General features: G+C 35.0%; 1 pseudogene; it reads right to left on the bottom strand.

The window, feature by feature from the left end:
• Nucleotides 1–887: 887 nt before the first annotated feature.
• The window catches only part of LOC114048312, a 95,572-nt pseudogene continuing 74,019 nt past the window's right edge, over nt 888–22,440 (bottom strand).

The raw sequence follows: 22,440 nt of genomic DNA, 5'->3' as shown, positions 1-22,440 counted from the left end.
TGTCAAATTGGTCTTACCCTCCAGTTCAAATGGGGGAAATGCTAATGTTCATAGGAGTATTTTATATTGGAAAGTGGGCATTGTTGGAGACTACCAGCTAGTAATTCATAAAGCTTGCATTTGATTTATAATGTTTAGCACTAAGCAGAGAAAAATCTACGTGGCCAACGGTAAAAGGAAAATTATTTATCTTCATACCCAATGGCCACTCATTTGTATAGCTCTGCTAGTCTTAACCAGGCTTAATCAAGGTTCTGTTTACAAGCTGAACAGAACTCTGATAGGCACTCCTTCTATTTCACTTGGGCTCAGAAAATGCTATCTACTTTCTTCTAACTTTTACCTGTAGAATATTTATGAAAAATGGACTATCATTTTTGTTTGATAAAGAAATGTACTGAGTCACAAGATAGTACCTCAATTGAGTCACCATAGGAAAATACTTAACTAAAGGTCTGAGGGAATCATGCGTAAGAAACATTACTGGTTCTAATGCCTACCTTAGGGCTATAAAGGAAGTTAAATACTGTTCAGAATAACCTCCTTCTGGGTTTATCCAAGTCTCCATGTTGCCCAGCAATTAAAGAAAATTACCCCAACCTCAGTTAATGAGAGTTAAATTTTCTCTTCTTCAGACCCAGGCTTTTCTTACAAGGGCTACAGTTATCTCTCTTTATACTCTACACTCTCTGCTTTTCTGACACACCATGATTCCAACATTCTCCTGAAGGAGCTACTAGTTTTGTTTTTTTCTACTATTGCTACATCTCCATCTGCTCCCAAAAGTCTTGCTGCAACTGCTTTTGCTGCTGCTTCCACTGATATGTTGTATCATATACATCACACTCACTGAGGACAAGCAGATGTCTCTACAGGAACCATTTTCCTCATTTTCCTGGAACCATTAAGCAACCTTGTCTACAAGGTGATGTCATTTCCAGTAACTGTGGGGCACAGGGACTATATCTCAACTTTTCACTAGAGAATTCAAGATCATATCTTTTGTAATTTGCTAAGTTCAGTTCAGGAAGGAGCTAACATATACACTTATCTAATTATTTGAGGTACTCTTTGTCCAAGATGCAATTTCCTGAGTATTCCTACAACACTGAAATACTTGCCTCATTCCATCTGTCACTGACTCCTTCCTTGCCTTCTCTAAAGACAGGACCTTGATTTCATGACCTTACTAATTCTATCTTCATGATATGAACCATCTTTTAGTTTTAACCTCACAAATGTACAGATGTCAACATAGAATTTGCCATGATTGAAGTAAAAAAAAATACACATTTTGCTGTGTAATGGAAGCTCAGGTATTAAAATCCAAACATCTCATTAGTCAGATTTATAACAGTATGACCTTCTATGTAACAGAATTTCTGGTTCCTTCTAGCCTGATTACTGATGTATTTAAGGTCTAGTCTTTGTCACAGAGGATCCTGGATATCCTAGTACTCACATGATGTGTATTGGTAATAGTACTTCCATGGGGGGTACCAGGAGGTCTGTCAGACATTTAACATTTGTTCCCTGACTCTGAGGTGTCCTGATTCTGATTTCTTTCACCAATGTCTTCCTCTCTCCACTGTATCTCCCCATTTCCAAAAGTCTTTGAATTCCTCTGTCATCATCATCAATAATTTATGGAGCCTAGGGCATTATGCTATGTACAACTATAGCTCCGTTTGCCTGCAATTATGGTAATTAAATGGAGTTCTTTGAGCTGAAGAAGGAAAATATTTCTCTGGACTAGGGGATAATACCTAACACATTGTTCTTGTTTTATTAGGCAGCTATGACTAATTAATAATTTGTCTACTGGCAAAATAACTACTACTCTGGGGTTGGAGGGTATTCCTTTGTTCCTCCTTCATTTCCCAAAACAGTAATGATTCCCAACCCATATGTGACAGATCGAGTGAAAATATTTTAAACATTGTCAACCATGCATTAAAAAACAGAGCAATTCTTTTACAGTGACAGGCATATAAGAAACTGATGGATGATTATTAGCCACTAACCTATGCTTCTTTTAGGGAGCAGTCTTGATATGAAAAGCATGTTCTTATTCCAGAATAATAATACAATCTTTTTAAATCCTGCCCTAAATATATTCATACCTTTAAATTGGAAACTTTGGGAGAAATATATTACTCCCTGGCAACTTTTTTATATTCTAAACCTATTATCATTTATCTCAGTATCATTTTCATTTGCTTTTGATAATTTAAGCTTCTGGGACATTGCGTCAAGACTTTGGTAAGACTAACATAGAGGAGTAATCCATTACTTAAAATTTTCATCTTTCTCAAAACACTTTTTTCTTTGCCCAATCAACCTTACCATTTGGAACTAATCTCTAGGAACCAATGGTATAGGAAAATAGGTGAAATCCAGATCAAATTTTATTCAGTTTAGAGGAATCCATAAAAACTAAGCAAGAACCACAAAGCTTCAACTATAATGAAGTTATATGCATTAGACTGGAAAAGAGCAGCACCACACATAGTCAAGCACAGTGATTGCCTGGTTCCCCACAAAATAGTCATTACATCTGTTCCACTAACATAGATTCAGAAAAATCAAGTCAAGCTTTTTGTTAAGTTTACAAGCTTACAAGCTTTTATTAAGCACTTACTAAGTAATAAGCTTTGCTCTGGAAATATAAATATAAGTAAAAGGAGATCCTCTGTCCTCAAGAAGTTTATATTCTAATGGGGAAAGACAAAATGTAAGAGGAAGCTAGAATAGGGAAGATGGATTAAGGTATTCAGTCTAGGGGCATTATAGAGAAAGCCCAGAGAGTGCAATCTAGAGAAGAATGAAAAAATGACTGGCCTGAGCACCCTCCTTAAAATGGAAGTTCTGTGAGAAACCAAATCATCATCATCATCATCTTCATCATCAAAAGGACAGAGGGGTAGAAGATATTTTCATTGTGAGAGGTCCAGGATTAGAGTAAGATCCTAGGATGAAGAAGGTCCCTTACAGACATCATAGAGAAAGTCCAGGAGAAAGGTAGACTATAGAAAAAGTAAAACAAAAGAAAAGAATTAAAATATTTCAATATACAACATTTTTACTATAGTCAATATTCCCTTATGTAAAATGAAAGAAAAAATGTCAACATCACAATAAAAGCTTTTTAGGCAAGGCAAGGCAAACAATTAAATCACACATATACAAGTAGGAACAACTAGGAGAATACTGAGCAGCAGCAATCACAGGTTTGACAATGTAAAAGCACATAGTGACAGCTACTGAACAGCAAATAAGAACCTTTAACATGTTGATATATATGCCAATATTATGAACAGATTGTGTAAAGAGAAAAAATAGAAAAGGAAAGAAATTACATAATGCCATTCTGAAATTGAATAGAAAAGGGACTTAAACACTATTCTTTAATACTCCAAAGATCTAGGAATGCATCTCTCTGAATGGAGATTGCAATTGTGTCACACCCTAACAGACAGTTCAAAAATTAACGTAGCTATGCATCACCACCAACAAAAAGACAATGTCTTGTGTCCAGCCTTTTAGAAATGGACCTCTACAAAGTAAGTTATATAGTCTTTTTATTTTTTTAAAGGCAATTGAGGTTAAGTGACTTGTCTAGGGTCACACAGCTAGTGTCAAGTGTTTGGTCTGAGGCTAGATTTGAACTCAGATCCTCCTGACTTTAGAGTCGGTGCTCTATCTACTGCACCACCTAGCTGCTCCTATAGTCTTTTTCTTTAAGTTTGAGTCCCATATGAACTCTGCAGTGACAGAACCAAAAAAAAAAAATAAAAGAATAGGGTGAAACAATATTCCAGCTCAAGATAACTTAGAAGGTCAGTAGGAAAGGTCTGCCTTATTGGGTTGAGAGTTTAGTGTGGTCCAAGGCAGGTTGAATCCTAACAAGTCAGAAGCAGGCCTTGGGGACAACTGAATATGTGGAGATAGTTCTGGAACTCTCAGCCAACAGATGGTAAGGGGTCAGACAACTGGTCAGAAGGAGATTACAGGGTATCTTTTGCTGACACAGGGAGTAAGACTCTGTCGCATTGCTCACATGCAGTACTAAGTCACACTCCTAGAGTGACAAAGAGCACTAGTAGGAGCAATGACCCTGGTCACAGTTCCAGAGCTGAAAAAAAGTACTTATGGTCACTAGCAGACCAGAACATAGGCTGGGAAAGCACTAACCACATCTCTCCTAAGATCATACCACTTGGGAAAAACTGAACATTTACAAATCACCAGAACTAGCTCTGAAAACAGAAGCATGAAAAACCTGAAGCTTAAGGCAGTTCTGCATCCATCCCAGGAGCACAGCCCATCTTTAACATAAACCTGAAAGTCAACAAATTGGCCGGAAAAAAAAAAATGAGCAAACAACAACAAGAAAAAAAAAAACCTGACCATAGAAAGTTACTATAGTACTATAGTGACAGGGAAAATCAAAACACAAACTCAGAAGAAGACAACAAAGTTAAAACTGTTACATTCAAAGCCTTAAAGAAAAATGTGAATTGGTCTCAGGCAAAAAAAAAAATTCCTGGAAGAAGTCAAAAAAAATTTTTTTGAAATCAAATAAGAGAGATACAGAAAAAAAATTGGGAAAAAGAAAGGAGAGTGATGCATGAAAATCATGAAAAAATTTAACAGCTTTGTAAAGGAGGCAAAAGAAAATAATACCTTAAAAAAGAATAGGTCAAGAAAAAAGAGGCACAAAAATCCACTGAAGAGAAAAACTTATTAAAAAGACAAAATGGCCAAATGGAAAAGGAAGTACAAAAATATAGCAAAGAGAGGAACTCCTTAGAAAGTATAATTGGCAAAATGAAAAAGGAGATGCAAAAGCTCACTAAAGAAAATACTACCTTAGAGACACCAATAAATAACAAAACAAAAAATAGAATGAAAAAATAGAAGAAAACATGACATATTTCATTGCAAAAAAAAACAACTGGAGAACAGATCTAGGAGAGATAATTTAAGAATCATTGGCCTACCTGAAAGTCATGATAAAAAAAAAAATCTAAGATATCACATTTCAAGAAATTATCAAGGAAACCTGCACTGATGGACTAGAACTATGGAGCAAAACAGAAATTGAAGGAATCCACTGGTCATCTCCTAAAAGAGATCCCAAAATGAAAACTACCAGGAAGATTATAGCCAAATTCCAGTGATCCCAGGTCAAGGAGAAAACATTACAAGCAGCCAGAAAGAAACAAAGCATCATGGAGCCACAATCAGGATAACACAAGATTTAGTGGTCTCTACATTAAAGTATTAATGGGATCAGAATAAAATATTTTAGAGTTCCAAGTAGCTAGTATTACAACCAAGAATCACCTACCCAACAAAACAGCATAATATTTGAAAGGAAAATATGAATATTCAATGAAATATATGACTTTTTTTAGCATTCCTGATAAAAATACCAGAGGTAAATAGAAAATTGGACATTCAAATAAGTCTCAAGGGAAGCCTAAAAAGGTAAACAGGAAGGAGAAATAAAAAGGATTCAACAAGGTTAAACTATTTACATTCCTACATGGGAAGGTGTCATTATTAGGGCAATTAGAAGGAGTATACATAGACAGAAGGAATGGGTGTGAGTTGAATATGATGGGATGATAGCCAGAAAAATAAAATAAAGGGGTGAGAAAGAGGGATGCACTGTGCGAAGGGGAGAGGGAGAGGTAGAGGGGTAAAATAGCCCACAGAAATGTGAAAAACATTTTTATAGTGGAGGGGACAATGGTAGGAGAGAGAGGTTGGGAAATGCTTGAATTTTATTCTCATCTGAATTGGCTCAAAGAGCGAATAATGCACACACTCATTTGGATATAGTAATTTATCCTACCCTATAGAGAAGTAGGAGCAGTGGGGGATATTGAAGGGGGAGACAAATAGAAGGGAGGGCAAGTTAGTGGGGGCGGTGGTCAGAAGCAACATACTTTTGAAGAAGGACAAGGTAAAAGGACAGGAAGAGAAGGATAAACACAGAGAAAAATAGAATGCAGAGAAAACAGTAGCCATGACTGTGGATGTGAATGGGATGACCTCACTCATAAAATGGCAGCAGATAACAGAGTGGATTACATGATTTAGAATAAAGGGTGATACCATAAACAAATCGGGGGAGCATGACATAGTATATCTGGCAAGTCTATGGATAAAGGAAGAATTTATTACAAAACAAGAAAAAGAGAGCATTATAGGATATAAAATGTAGAATTTTGATTACATTAAATTGAAATGTTTTGTGCAAAAAAAACCAATGCAGCCAAGATTATAAGGAAAACAAAAAAAAAATGGTGGAAAAATTTCACAGGAAATTTCTCTGATAAAGGCTTCATTTCTCAAATATATAGAGAACTGAGTCAATTTAATAAGAATACAAATCATTTTCTAATTGATAAATGGTCAAAGAATATGAACAGGAAGTTTTCAGATGAATAAATTAAAGCTATCTATAATGATATGAAAAAATGCTCTAAATCACTATTGATTAGGGAAATGCAAATTAAAACAACTCTGAGGTACCACCTCACATCTAGCAGATTGGCTAACATGACTGAAAAGGAAAATGGCAAATTCTGGAGGGTGTGTGGAAAATTGGGACACTAATGCACAGTTAGTGGCATTGTGAAGTGATCTAACCATTCGGTGGAACAATTTGGAACTATGACCCAAATGATATAAAATTGTGCATATCCTTATACCCAGCAATATCACTACTACTACTTCTGTATCCCAAAGAGATGTTTTTTAAAAGATGAAAAGAACACAGACACAAACACACACACATATATGTATGTATGTATATATGTATGTATATACATACATACATACATATATACATATATATATATACACAGACATATTTATAGCAGCTGTTTTTGTGGTGACAAAGAATTTGAAATTGAGGGGATGCCCGTCAACTGAGGAAAGGCTGAACAAATTGTGGTATGTAATAGTGGTAGAATACTAGTGTGGGTGATGCTTGGGCAGGGACCTATTGTTGTCGAATCTATGAGCTCTGGAGTGAATTGGGTTTAAGGCTTGGTCATTGAGAAAGAAATCTAGCCAGTAACAATAATTGTATAATTGTCAACTGTGAATGACTTAGCTATTTTAAGTAATACAATAATCTAAGATGATTCTGATGGATTTATGATGAAAAATGCTATCCACCTCCAGACAAAGAATTGAATGAAGTCTGAATGAAGATTGAAGCATTCTTTTTTATAATTTATTTTTTGCCCTGTGTTTTTTTTCTTAAATTTATTTATTTTTAGCTTTCAACATTCAAGATTTTGAATTCCAGATTTTCTCCCCAACTCTTCCCTCTCCTCACCACCAGACAGAGTGCATTCTAAATACCCCTTTCCCTACACTTCCCTCCCTTCTATAATCCCCTCTCTCTTATCGCCTCCCCCCCCAATTTTCCTGCAGGATAAGATAGATTTCCATACCCAATTGAGTGTGTATGTTATTCCCTCCTTAAGCTAAATCCAATGAGAATAAGATTCAGTCATTCCCTCTCACTTTTGCCCACTTTCCCTCCACTGTAAAAGCTTTTTCTTGTCTAATTTACATGAGATAATTTACCCCATTCTACCTGTTCCTTTCTCCATCTCCCAGCATAATACTCTCTCACCCCTTACTTTTATTTTTTTTAAATATGATCCCTTCATCTTCAACTCACCCCATGCCCTTGATATATCTATAGATATATTTTCCCCTCCAACTACCCTAATACTGAGAAAGGTCTCATGAGTTACAAATGTCATTTTTTCCATGTAGGCATGTAAACAGTTCAACTTTAATGAATCCCTTTTCATTTCTCTTTCCTGTTTACCTCTTCATGCTTCTCTTGAGTCTTGTATTCGAAAGCCAAACTTTCTATTTAGCTCTGGTCTTTTCATCAAGAATGGTTGAAAGTCCCCTATTTCACTGAATGTCCATTTATTCCCCTGAAGGATTATATTGTTTTGCTGGGTAGGTGATTCTTGGTTTTAATCCTAGCTCTTTTTACCTCTGGAATATCATATTCCAAGCCCTCTGATCCCTTAATGTAGCAGCTGCTAAATATTGTGTTATCCTGATTGTATTTTCACAATCCTTCAATTGTTTCTTTCTGGCTGCTTGCAATATTTTCTCCTTGACCTGGGAACTCCAAAATTTGGCTACATTATTCCTAGGAGTTTTCCTTTGGGGATCTCTTTAAGGAGGTGATTGGAGGATTCTTTCCATTTATATTCGACCCTCTGGTTCTAGGATATCAAGACAGTTTTCCTTGATAATTTCTTGAAAGATGATGTCTAAGTCCTTTTCTTGATCGTGGCTTTCGATAGGCCAATAATTTTTAAATTCTCTCTCCTGGATCTATTTTCCAGGTCAGTTGTTTTTCAATGAGACATTTCACATTGTCTTCTATTTAGTCATTCTTTTGTTTGTTTATATATATATATATCTAATATATAAATTATATATATATAATATATAAATTATATATATATAATATATAAATTATATATATATTATATATATAATTTCTTGGTTTCTCATAAACTCATTAGCTTCCATTCACTCTATTCTAATTTTTAAGGAAGTATTTTCTTCAGTAATCTTTTGGACTTCCTTTTCCATTTGGACAGTTCTGCTTTTTAAAGCATTCTTCTCATTGGCTTTTTAGAGCTCTTATGCCATTTGGGTTAGTCTATTTTTTAAGGTGTTATTTTCTTCAGTATTTTTTGGGTCTCCTTTCGCAAGATGTTGACTCATTTTTCATGATTTTCTTACACCACTCACATTTTTTTTCCCAATTTTTCTTCTACTTCTCTTCCTTGTTGTTCAAAATCCCTTTTGAGTTCTTCCATGACCCGAGAACAAGTCACATTTTTCTTGGAGGATTTGGATGTAGGAGCTTTGACTTTGTTGTCTTTTTGTGAGTGTGTATTTTGGTCTTTTTTGTCACCAAAGTAAAATTCTATGGTCTGACTTTTTTTGTGCAGTTTGCTCATTTTCTCACCCAATTACTTGACTTTTTAACTCTTTTTTAAGGTAGGGGTCTGCTTCTAGTGTGGAGAATGTACTGTTACATGCTTTGGGGGCTTTGTACAGCAGTTTTCAGAAATACTTCTAGGGACCTGTAAATTTTCAGTTCTTTCAAGGTAGTATGATCAAAGGTGAGGTGTTCACTCCTTTTCCTAATCCTGGCTCTGGTCTGTGAGTGACCACAAGCACTCTTTTTTGCTTTGAAACTGTGAGGAGGATTCCCTCTCCACCACTGCCACAAGCTTCACCACACCAAAGCTCCTCCTCTCCCCAGGACTGCCACCTAGAACTGCAACCAAGATCCAAGCATGGGCAAAAAAAGAGAGTCCTGCCTCAGCACTAGCAAAGAGATCCCTACAATCCCCTTCTGATCAGCCACTTGATCCCCCACTGTCTATGGGCCAAGAGCTCCAGAAGCAATCATCGCCCGAAGGCCGTACCCAGGACTAGGGCCAGACTGAGCTCCTCTCTCACCTAGGTCCAACAGACCTTTCCTACTGACCTTCTAAGTTGTCTTTGGCAATTGTGGGTTGATAAGTCTGGAAAGCACCCCAGCTGCCCATGATTCAGTCTCATGAGGCCTGCTCCAGGTTCACTGAGGCTCAGTCGTTGACTGTACAGCCCATGCTGAACTGTGCTCCTCTCCCAGCCTGGTGCAACAGACCTTTCCTTCCATCATCCAGGTTGTCTTGGGTTGGAAATTTGTTTCACTCTGTCTTTTTGTGGGTTCTGCTGCTTTATAATTTGTTTGAGCCATTTTTACAGGTATTTGGAGGGGTTTGGGGGAGAACTCAAACAAATCACTGCTTTTACTCCTTGCCCTGTTTTTTCTTTTGCAACATGACTAATATGTAATATGTTTTGCATGACTAAACATGTAAAACTTACATTAAATTCCTTACTTTTTTTGATGAGGGGGTATGGATGGAAGGGGAGGTAAAGAATTTGAAACTCAAAAACTTAAAATAGTAAATAATTGATAAATAAAAATAATTTTAAAAAATAAGAATTGGGATGATAGGCCATTGGGAGTTTATATGTTGAGTATTGATATTACTTCATTGTCTACAGTGCCTTTTATCAAAATGTAGTTTCCCTACATATCATTTTTAATTAGCTCTATTTTTGGTTTTGCTTTGTCTGAGATCATAATTGCTTTTCTCATCTTTCTTTTTTTTTACTTCAGCTTAAGCATAAGAGATTCTGCTCCAGCCCATTATTTTAACTCTGTGTGTGTCTTACTGTTTCAAGTATGTCTCTTGTAATCAAAATATTGTTGTGTTCTGGTTTCTAACCCATTCTGCTATCTGCTTCCATTTTATAGGGAGTTCATCCCATTCACATTCACATTTCTGATTAATATATGTTTCCTTCCAACCAATTTACTCCTGTTTATCTTCTCTCTCCTCTTTCTCTCTTTCTCTCTCTCTCTTATTTCTCCTTGAAAGGTGTTGCCTTTTGCCCATTGCCTACCTTGATTCATGTTCCCTCTTATCACTTTCTTTTTTCTTTTAGTCCCTTCCCAGCAGTTTCTGGAATGAATTGCATAATTGCTTACCTATTTTTAAAAAATTGTTCTGTTATAGTCATGAATATATGACTTTAAGTTTTTTTTTCTCTTTCTTTCTCTAACTAATGCTCAAAATATTTTTTACCATGCCATATCTAACTTTGGGTATAATCAAGTAATAAGAGGTTCTTTGCTCTCTTTTTTCTTCTAATTCTTACCACTAATTTTTCAGCTGTCAAAAACTCTTTTCTTATGATGTCCTCTTCACTTGACTTTCAGTTATTCCCCTTGTCTATGATTTTTTAAAAATGCAGATAACCTCACTGTGCCACCTAATTACATATCTTAAAATTTAAAAAGCATTTAATTCCATCTTTTATTTAAATGGAAATATATACATATCTTCAAAATATAATTATATACTTTGTACTGCATATTATAATAGTTGAATCTAAATATCTAATTAATGCATTAATTAAATTTTCATGGTGCATATTTTAAAGTTAAGCTACTTACTCATTCTTAACTAAAATTGCAAGGTATCTTTACTAATAAAGCTAATTAAATCATTTTAAAATACATACAGAAAGTGTTTAATTTAAATTTAATTATCAACTGTATTACATAGTTTACACATTAGGTAGATAATAAATATAATAGTGTTTAGCTGAGTATGTTATTTTTGCAAAAAGGCAATAGTCATTATACAAATATGTATTTGTCAGTTTAATAAAAAAGATTAGATTATATATCATAAAATAAGTCTGAAAAATAAGTACAATTAGGCAAATAAAGCTATCAGATCATTATCATTAATATTTTTTAAATCTACTTCTCACTCAGAATGATATAATAATTATTTAGCAGAAAATTAAAATCACTATTTTTTTTGTACGTGCTAGAAAGAATGCTGGGGAAAGGGACAATGCAAGTTCTCATTATAGCTGTCACTGATTCAGTATGATCTTGGTCAATCTGAGAGGGGAAGACCCTCAGGGTTTCTGACCAAAACAGACATAATTGCTATTTACACTAAGCCATCATAACCCAAACAATGTCCAAGTGAGATTTAAGCTAGGACCTATTGTTGGCCAATCAATGACATTCAAAGAGATTTGGGTTAAAGAAATGGTCCTTAGAAAAGAAATCTAGCCCATAAACCCCAATTATCTTATAAAGTTTCATCAATCAAAATTTATATTCCTTTGGGCAGAACACCCACAGGTAAAGGTATGATTCCCTATGCAGACAGAGGGAGAGGAAGGAGGGAGAAGAGGGAGGGAAGAAGGAAGGGAAAGAGAGGAGGGAGGGGAGGAAGATAGGAAAGGAGGAAGGAAGAAAGGAAGGAAAGAAGGAAGGAAGGAAATAAAGATGAAGCTGTGTTGCCCAACTGGAACTGGCCAGTTGGATTCCTGTTAGGGTAGTTACTACTACTCACAGAATATTGTTTACCTTTTGTTCTCCAAGAAGACCATGACATCGGAAAGATGATGTCATGACTTGCAAGTGAATTGGATTTAAGTGAAGCAGGGCTATACCAAGTCACCATCTTCACTAGGTGAAGGAGACCATCTTTTGACTCATTTCTTACCTAGTCTTAATTATTGAATAGGCATTGCTTCAGTCAAACTGAGACCTGAGACAGAACTTAGCTTAATAAGACCAAGGTCTCCCACTGCATCTGGGATCATCTCTAGGAGCCTTGATCTATATCTTGCCACTGGACCCAAATGGCTCCAGAGGACAGAGTGAGGCTGGTGACTTGCATAGCCCTCTCTTACTTAAATCCAATTCATTTGCAAATCATGACATCCTGTTCTCTGTCCTGGTCCTCTTCAAGAACAAAGGACAAGCAAAACCATAATCTTGGTCAAGTGCCTGAACTTCTCTAAGCCTAGAGAAGTTTTGTTTTGTTTTGCTCTTATCAACAAAATGGAAATAATTTTGTTGATTTACCTATGTCCAAGGGTTGTTGTAAGGGCCAAATGGACAGCTAGGTGGCTTAGTAGAGACAGTACCAGGCTGGAGGCAAGAAAACTCATCTTACTGAATTCAAATCTGGCTTCAGATACTCACTAGCTCTGTGACCCTGGGCAAGCCACTTAATCCTGTTTGCCTCAGTTTTCTCATCTCTAAAATGAACTAGAGAAGAAAATGGCAGACTACTCCAGTATCTTTGCCAAGAAAACTCCAAATAGGGTCAGGCAGAGTTAAAAGTGACAGCAAGAATAATAAGAACAGTCAAATAACCTAATGTATGTTAGTGTTTTGAAAAATCCCTTCCTTCTCTAAAATTTTGGCTGAAATTCATTGGCTGAAATACACTGGATGAAATACATACATACATGCACACACACACACACACACACACACACACACACACATATACCCATACATACATATGTGAATATGTGTGTATTGCTGTTGTTGTTGTTGTGTTTGTCGTTCATTCTCAAAGAGGACCATGACATTAGGGAGATGATGACATGACTTGCAATTGACTTGGTTTTGAGTGAGAAAAGGCTGTGCAAGGTCACCAACCTCACTTTCTCTTCCAGAGCCATCTGGGTCCAGTAGTCAGAAACTCATCAGGAGGACTGGAGATGGTCTAGGATGCAATGGGAGGGCCTGGACCTTTAAGGCTAAAGTCTTTTCTCCCTTTGAGTGAAGTAATGTCCATTCAGTGAATAGGCTTCTTTAAGAAGTGAGTCAAAGGATGGCCCCTTTAATTAAAAAAAATTAAACTAGGAGGGGAAGACCCTCAGGGTTGCTGGTCAAAAGAGAAACAATTACATATTTACATTCACTCTGAGCCAGCAAGGCCCACAAAATAACCATGAAGTGGTGCTTGAGCAGGGACCTATTGTTGTTCAATCTATGAGCTCCAGAGTGAATTGGGTTTAAGATTTGGTCTTTGATAAAAAAAAAAATCTAGCCAGTAAACCCCATACATATACACCCATACACATATACCTATACATACATGAATGTGTATATATTTATATATATATATATACATATATCTATATACACCCATGCATATACACACACATATACACATACTTTATATTTCAACTCTTCAATGCAGATTGGACTTCTCTTAAAACCTATCCATACCTTTAAAAGAAACAAAAATGATACACTTTTCAAGTTTTTATATGATCTTTTGAATTTCACTCTATACAAATTTATCATCTATTACAGATTCAGCACTCAGCAGAGTACTTCCAGTGCTTAGCATAATGTCTGGCACACAGTATTGATTGTTATTTTTTTTCTTTTTTAAAAATTTTATTTACTTTATCCTAGAACTAAAAAGAGAAAACCAAGCATTTCTATAACATAGAAGAATAGAAAAAAAAGATGATTGTACATGAAACTGCAAATATATTGTGTACAACTTGCTATTCCTTTTAAATTTATAATAAATTTATGGTGTAACTTTTTTCCGTTTTCTTCCCTGCCCTAACTGCATCCCCCCAGCCTAGAAATGACTACCATTAAACAAAAATGTGTGTGTGTATAAAAATACATAAAACCATTCTATATATACATATTTGAACTGTTATAAACACCCAAATTAACTATGAAGGACATATAAAGGAAGATGTTATCTACATCCAGAGACTGGTTATTTACTTATTGACTCATTGATTGATTCTAGGGACTGTAATCTCCTTGCCCACAGGCTGCTATCTTCTTTTTCTCAAAGTTCAGTTCTCTTCTCAATGTCAGTTTCTGTCCTTAAACTAGAGGTCCACTCAAACACCCTAACTACAGTTTCACAATCTACTGAACTCTCATGACCTGTTCCTCTTTACCCTCAACTACACACACAGATAGCCACATCTTTAAACTTTGCTATCAGAGAAAAGTGTTTCACTTCAATAATCAAAAACTCTGAAATTACTTTATGTTATCATAGCCTGCAATAACTTCATTTCACTTGCATATTATTTCTCTAGTAGCTCCATCTCTCAGTACTTTCTAAAGCTTTCACTCCTGATCATGCTTGACTTCTCTTCCTTCTTAATCTTGATTGTTAAATTATCCAGTTCAACCTGATACTATTCCTATATTTCAGTTCTTACTGCTCCTCAAGATTTGCCTAACTGAAACTTTGTATTACCCTTATCATCATCTTTCACTCCAACTCACAACCTACCCAATGGATAAGGAAGAATACAGAAAACAATGTAATCTGGTTCTTTGTTATCTAATTTCAAGTGGGCCCTCACTACTGCAAGATAATCCTTTTATTTATCTCTAATTAATACTATCCCACTCACAATAAGGGTTTTCCCATGCCTTCTTTCCTCAAATCATTCACACACAGTACTTGATGTTCCTACTCCCTCAGCTAAGGAATTTCATTGATATTTAACCATAAAATTTTAGGCTATTTCCAGTCCTCTTCTCTCACTAAACTTAGTAACCACATTAGCTCTAATGGCTTTAATTATTATGTACATGCAGGTGAGTCCCAAATAGGTATACCCAGACACAATCTCTCTCCTGAACTCCAGTTACACATTAATAACTGTCCATTATACATTTGAAAATAGATATCCCCAAAATAATTCATTATCTCCCCCTCCTTCCTCTCCCAGTAGCTTTTGAAATTATTTTTCTCTCGCTTTCTCTCTCAAGGGAACCACTATCCTTCTGGTCTTCCATGTTCAAAATCTGAGTGGTCAAACTTTTTTTATCTACAAAATCTCTCATATCTATAACCTTCTCTTGACTCATATGGGCATTACCTTACTTTATGCCTTTATAACTTCTCACCTGGACTACTGTAATAATGTCTAAATTGTTCTCTTTATATTTTATTTCTCCCTCTCCAATCCATCTTCCACACAACTGCCAAAGGGAATTTCCTAAAGCTCATTTCTGAATATCATTCTCACAAATCAAGATATTTTGGCATATTGATTCTGCTATCTACCTTTTAGCTGCCATTTATCTCAGATCTCCATCAATGAATCAGTAAGCATTTATTAGGTATTTACTATGTGCCAGGCATTGTATTAGGTGTTGAGGATACAAAAACAAAAGGGAAACAATAACTCCTCTCAAGGAATGTACATTCTATTAAAGAAGACAACATGTAAACATATATACATGTAAAGATATATACAACATAAATGCAATGCAATTTTTGTTGTTGTTGATCTTTCCTTCCGGCAAAAGGACCAATGGCATCAGGAGGGTGATATCTTGACTTGCAAGTGAGTGATTTGAGTGAGGCAGAGCTGCGCAAAGTCATCAACCTCACTCTCTCCTCCAGAGTCATCAGACTCCAGGGGCAAGACATAGGTTGGGATGGCTGGAAATGACCCCAGATGTGGTGGGAGACTTTGGCATTTTCGTAAAAAGCTAGGTCTTTCCCAGATCTCAGACTGTCCAAGGCAACACCCATTCAGTAATTAAAGGGTAGGTAAGAATGGAGGAAAATGGCTGAGTTGGCCTTCACAAAAGAATCAATCTGGGAGAGGAAAACCTTCAAAGTTTCTGACCAGAATAGAAAAAAATTGCTCTAATTATGGGTGAGATGAGAAGGCACTAATAGCTGTAGGGATGAGGAAAGACTTCATCAAGAAGTTAGAACTTAAGTTGACTCTTAAAGGAGACTAGGAATTCTAAGAAGTGAAAATGAAGAGGGAGTACCTTCTAGGAATGGAGGACAGTCAGTGAAAAGCTACAAAGATGGAAGATGGAGTATAATGTATAAAGAATATCAAGACGGTCTGATTTGCTGAACTGTGCTATACAAGAAGTATAGAAAGATATGTGAGGGCCTGTTTTATTTTTCAATACCAAAGAGAAATATTTCTATTTGAAACTATGGGTAATCAAGAACTATAAATGTTTGTGGGATCTCTTCCAAGAGGCTTTGTACTGTTCTGGGGTTTGATGAAATTAGTATAATCTTATCCACAAATAGAATTTGGAATATTTCACCATCCACAGGGAATTCCTCTTCAACCTAGACTCTAAATTATGAAACAAAGTTTTATTCTTAGGATTAAAAATGTATAGTTTAAGTGCAAGATAGACAGTTACCTCTGGGAAAAAAAAGAGACTTTAGTGTACTGCAAGCTTAATATGAATCATCAGTATTACATGACAATGAAAATAGTTATTATCATAGTTTATTTTTACTTTGTTCCAGACATGTGATTTTATCAGTGTGGGGGAAACTCCTATCATAGAAACTCCTTAACCTGATGCAAATTGACAAATATTCTGTAATCAGTTGGGTTAGAATGTTAATTGGAGTGAATTGCCCAGCATCAAACAAGTTATATGTCCAATGAAGAATACTATAGAAACATAGTATTCAAAATGATATCAATGACATCTTTCACATTTTATAACAAACTGAAAGATGTAGAGAATATTATTTCCAACTGTGTTTATCATTTGTTGATAAAAATTGACTAGGTAAAAAAAAACTTGAATTTTGTGGGCTCTTTTATGAAAAAAAAGTATATGCCATATGGTATACATAAAAATCTTTTAAGATTCCTCGAAAGATATAACAACAGAACTGTATCTCTGATAAGAAACATCAGATAAGACATAAAACAAGAAGATATATGAATGCCAATGGTATTCACTACCTTGGTATAGGAGATTCATCCCAGAGTTCAAGTTGAAAAGGGATTTCCTGCTGAGTAAGGTCTACCACATGTTGTCATTTGCAAATGACATTGTGCTGATTGCATTAAGCCAGAAAAGATTATAGAAACTCCTGGAAGAGACTTATAATCACTCAAAAGAATTTGCCCTGACAATTCATGAAGGAAAGAAATAGTGGATGAAGAATGTCTGCTGCCCAGATTACAATATATATTTTATTTAATATTTCATATTTTCCCCAATTACATGAAAAATAATTTAATACTTTATTTTTTAAAAATTTTGAGTTTCATATTCTCTCCCTCTTTCCCTCCTTCTTCTCTTCCCTCAGTGAGAAGGCAAGCAATTTCATGTAGGTTATAAATGTAGAGTCATACAAAACATTTCCATATTAATCATGTTATGAAAGAAAACAAAAAAAAAGAAAAAAAAGTCTGCTTTGAACAGCATTCATACTCCATCAGTTCTTTCTGTGAAGATAGATAGCATTTTTCACCATAAGTCCTTCAGAACTGTCTTGGATCACTGTATTACTGAGAATAGCTAAGTCATTCACAGCTGATCATTGTACAATATTACTCTTACTATGGACAATGCTCTCCTGGCTGTGCTCATTTCTCTTTGCTTTAGTTCGTATAAGTCTTTCCAGGGTGTTCTGAGAGCATCCTGTTCCTCATTTTTTAAAGCACAATGCTATTCTATCTCAATCAGATACTACAGCTTTTTCAGCCATTCCCCAATTGAAGGGAATCCCCTCAATGGCATTGCTGGGTCAAAGGTGTGCATGGTTTTATAGCGCTTTGGGCATAGTTCCAAATTGCTCTACACAATGGTTAAACCAGTCAACAACTCCACTATTTTAATTTTTCCACCTCCCTCCAACATGTGTCATTTTCCTTTTGTGTCATATTAGCTAATCTTATAGGTGTGTGTTGGTACCTCAGAGTTGTTTTAATTTTCATTTCTCTAATCAATAGTGGCTTAAAGCATTTTCTTCATTCAAGTATAGATAACTGATTACTTAATCTGAAAACTGTTTCTATCCTTTGATCATTTATCAATTGGGGAATGGCTTGTATCTTTGTAAATTTCACTCATTTCTCTATAAATTTGAGAAATAAGGCCCTTATGAGAGAAATTTGCTGTAATTTTTTTTTCAATTACAATTGCTAACTATATTTCTCTCTATAATATTTCCACTGTTTATCCTACTTTCACTCTCCTTCCACCCTGTTCATCCTCAAAAACATTTTGCTTCTGACTTCTGCCTGCCCTAATTTGATTTCACTTCTATTAGCCCCACCCACATTCCCTTATCCTCTTTTCCTATTTTTCTATAGGTTAGCAGAGATTTCTATATCCAACTGAATATGTCTGTTATTCCCTCTTTAAGCCAAATCTAATGAAATTAAAGTTAATGCTTTCAGCCCCATCTTCCCCATCTACTTCTCCACTGTATAAACTCCTTAACCTCTTTTATATGAGAGAAATTAGCCTCTTCTACCTCTTCCTTTCTCCTTCTCCTGGGCATTTTTCTTTCTTACCCTTAATTTTATTTTTTAGAGAATCATTCCATCATGTTAGACTCACACCCATGCCCTCTGTCTATGTAAACACCTTCTACCTGACCTAATAATTTGAAAGTTCTTAGGATTTACAAGTACGATCTTCCTGTGTAGGAATATAAACAGTTCAACCTTACTGAATTTGTTTTTATGATTTCACTTTCCTGTTTGCCTTTTTATGCTTCCCTTAAGTCTTGTTTTTGAAAGTCAAACTTTCTATTCAGCTCTGGTCTTCTCATCAGGAATGCTTGAAAGTCCTTTATTTCATTAAATACCCATTTTCCTTCATGAAGGACTATACTCAGTTTTGCTAGATAGATGATTCTTGGTTGTAATCCTAGCTCCTTTGTACTCTGGAATGTCATGGTCCAAGTCCTATAATCCTTTAATGTAGAAGCTGCTAAATCATGCATTATCCTGACTATGCCTCCATGATATTTGAATTGCTTCTTTCTGGATGCTTGTAATTTTTTTTTTTATCTGAGGACTCTGAAATTGGGCTATAATATTCCTAGGAGTTTTCTTTTGGGAATCTCAGGAGGTAATTGGTGAATTCATTGAATTTCTGTCTTACCCTCTGATTGTATAATATCAGAGCAGTTTTCTTTGATAATTTCTTGAAAGATAATATCTGTACTTTTTTTTTTTTAATCATGGACCCAATGGTAAAAGAGGCACAAAAACCAAGTGAAGAGAAGAATACCTTAAAATGCACAATTGACCAAATGGAAAAGGAGGTACAAATGCTCACTGAAGAAAATAATTCTTTAAAAATTAGAATTGGACAAGTAAAAGTTAATGACTCCATAAGACATCAAGAAGCAATAAAACAAAATCAGAAGAAAAAATAGAAAATGTGGAATATCTCATTGTAAAAACAACTGACTTGGAAAATAAATGGAGAGATAATTTTAAAAAATTATTGAACTACCTGAAAGCCAAGATAAAAAAAAAAAAACAATTCCTAGACATCATCTTTCAAGAAGTTCTCAAGCAAAACTGCCCTGATATTCTAGAATCAGAGGTTAAAATAGAAATTGAAAGAATACACCAATCACCTTCTGAAAGAAATCCCAAAATGAAAACATTCAGGAATATTATAGCCAAACTCCAGAGCTCCCAGGTCAAGGAGAAAATATTGCAAGCAGCCAAAAAGAAACAATTCAGATATCATGTAGCCACAGTCAAGATAAAACAAGATTTAACAGTTTCTATGTTAAAGAATCAGAGGGCTTGGAATATGATATTCAAGAGTGCAAAGGATCAAGGATTACAAACAAGAATCACTTACCCAGCAAAACTGAGTATAATTCTTCAGGGGAAAAATGGATATTCAATGCAACAGAGGACTTTCAAGCATTCCTGATGAAAAGACCAGAGCTGAATGGAAAATTTGACTTTCAAATATAAGACTTAAGAGAAGCATAAAAAAGTAAACAAGAAAGAGAAATCATAAGAGATTCAATAAGGTTAAACTATTCACATTCCTACATGAGAAAATGATACTTATAACTACTAAAAACTTTCTCATCATCAGGGCAGGCATGAGTATACATAGACAGAGGGTATCTGTGTGAGTTCGATATGATGGGGTGATTATCTAAAACATAAAATTAAAAGATGAGAAAGAGGAATGCGTGAGAAGAAAGGGAAAGGAAGAAGTAGAATGGGGTAAATTATATCACATGAAGAGGCACAAAAGAGATTTTACAGTGCAGGGAAAGGCAAGATAAACACCTCACTTTCCAAAATTGTAGAGAACCAAGTCAAATTTATAGAAATAAAAACCATTCTTCAATTGATAAATGGTCAAAGGATATGAACAAGTAGTTCTCAGATGAAGTCAAAGTTATCTCTAGTCATATGAAAAAATGTCAAAAATCACTATTTATTAGAGAAATGCAAATGCAAATTGAAACAATGTCCTAAATCACAATTGATTAAAAAAATGCAAATGCAAATTGAAACAATTTTAGGTGCCACCTAAAGTTGGTGAAGTTATGAAGTGATTCAAACATTCTATAGAGCAATTTGAAACTATGCCCAAAGGGCTATAAAACCGTGCATGCTCTTTGACCAAGCAATACAACTATTAGATCTACATCCCAAAGAGATAAAAATAAAACAAAATATGGCCTATAAGTTTAAAAATATTTATAGCAGCTCTTCTAGCAGTGGCAAATAATTGGAAATTAAGGGGACATCCATCAACTTGGGAATGGCTGAACAAGTTGTTGCATGTGATTTTGATGAAATATTATTGTGCTTTAAGAAATGATGGGTAGGATGCTCCAAGAAAACCTAGACAAATATGAATTGATGCAAAGGAAAATGAGCAAAACCAGGAGACACAGTAACAGAAATATTGTATGATGATGAACTGTGAATAACTTAGCTATTCTCAGCAATACAATAATCCAAAACAATTCTGAAAGACTTATAATGAAAAAGTCTATCTCTCTCCAGAGAAAGAATTATGGAGTATGAATGCAGATTAAAGCATACCTTTTCTTTAGGAACTCAATTTTTTAAAAAAAAATAAATGTCAAAATTGTTTTTACATGCAACATGGGGAAAATAAAATCAAGGTTTAAAAATAATAGTAACACCTGCATTATTTACCTCTCAGGGTTGTTCTTAAAAAGTATATTTTCAAATTTAAAACACTATGAAAAGTGAATTATTATTATTATTAGTTTGAAAGAATTTACCAATCCACTCAGGCTATACAGAATTTGTCTCAAAACATTTTAACTATATCCATAAAAAGATAAGCAGCCATTTTTCTCTATCAGTTTAGGCTAATCACTCAAGGGAACAATTTCCTTGATTACCTTCTCAATTTTGTTCTACTATTTTGTTCTATCATTTCTACTACTCCTTATTCTTCTGTCTAGCCTATGAAGTGGCAAGGTTTTACAAAGTCTGGGACCAGTATGCTCTTTGAAAAAATAAAGTTCATTTTACATTGACAGAGAAATGTGAAAAGGCATTTTGTTGTACCTGTGTTGTATATATCCCTGACCCCTCTTAATTTCAGTGTTTTCCCTCTTTTAGTTATTTCCTATTTATTCTATATATAGCTTGCTATCTATATATTTCTTTGCATGTTGTCTCCCCCATTAAATTCTATTTTCCCTAAAATCAGGAACTGTCTTTTACTCTTTTTGTATTCCTAGCCCTTAGCACAGTGCCTAGCACATAGCAGGTACTTAATAAATGTTTATTGAATTCAATTGAATTGAATCCACTAGTTGCTTTTGCAAAACTATACAGCATGTACTTCAAAAGTAATGATGCACATCCTGTCACTTAGGAATGCTACTGAAGAGTGTTTTACCCAATCACATGTGATTAGTGAGAAATCTTGAAATCTTTATTCCACTGAACATAGTACTTGATTTATATTCCACAGGTTATGACTCAAGAAATAATATAATATCATTTTTAGATGCCCACCTATGATATTTAATTATATCCCGTGCCTGGGCAAAGAAAGCAAAAAGAAAAGGATTTATGTTCTCTGACAAGCAATTTCTCAGTTCATATGTTTTGCCTTGCAATAACAGGGAAAGGTTAGCGCACTCCAATTCATTTCTAATAAATGTTACCCTAATGTTTCTTTCCAAACAATAGTCAATTACTGCTGAACTTTTA

Source organism: Vombatus ursinus, unplaced genomic scaffold (genome assembly GCF_900497805.2).
Source record: "Vombatus ursinus unplaced genomic scaffold, bare-nosed wombat genome assembly UNPS02014792.1, whole genome shotgun sequence".
In the NCBI taxonomy this organism is placed as follows: domain Eukaryota; kingdom Metazoa; phylum Chordata; class Mammalia; order Diprotodontia; family Vombatidae; genus Vombatus; species Vombatus ursinus.
The sequence above is the reverse complement of the archived record's forward strand: the minus strand, read 5'-3'. Positions and strand labels throughout refer to the sequence as shown.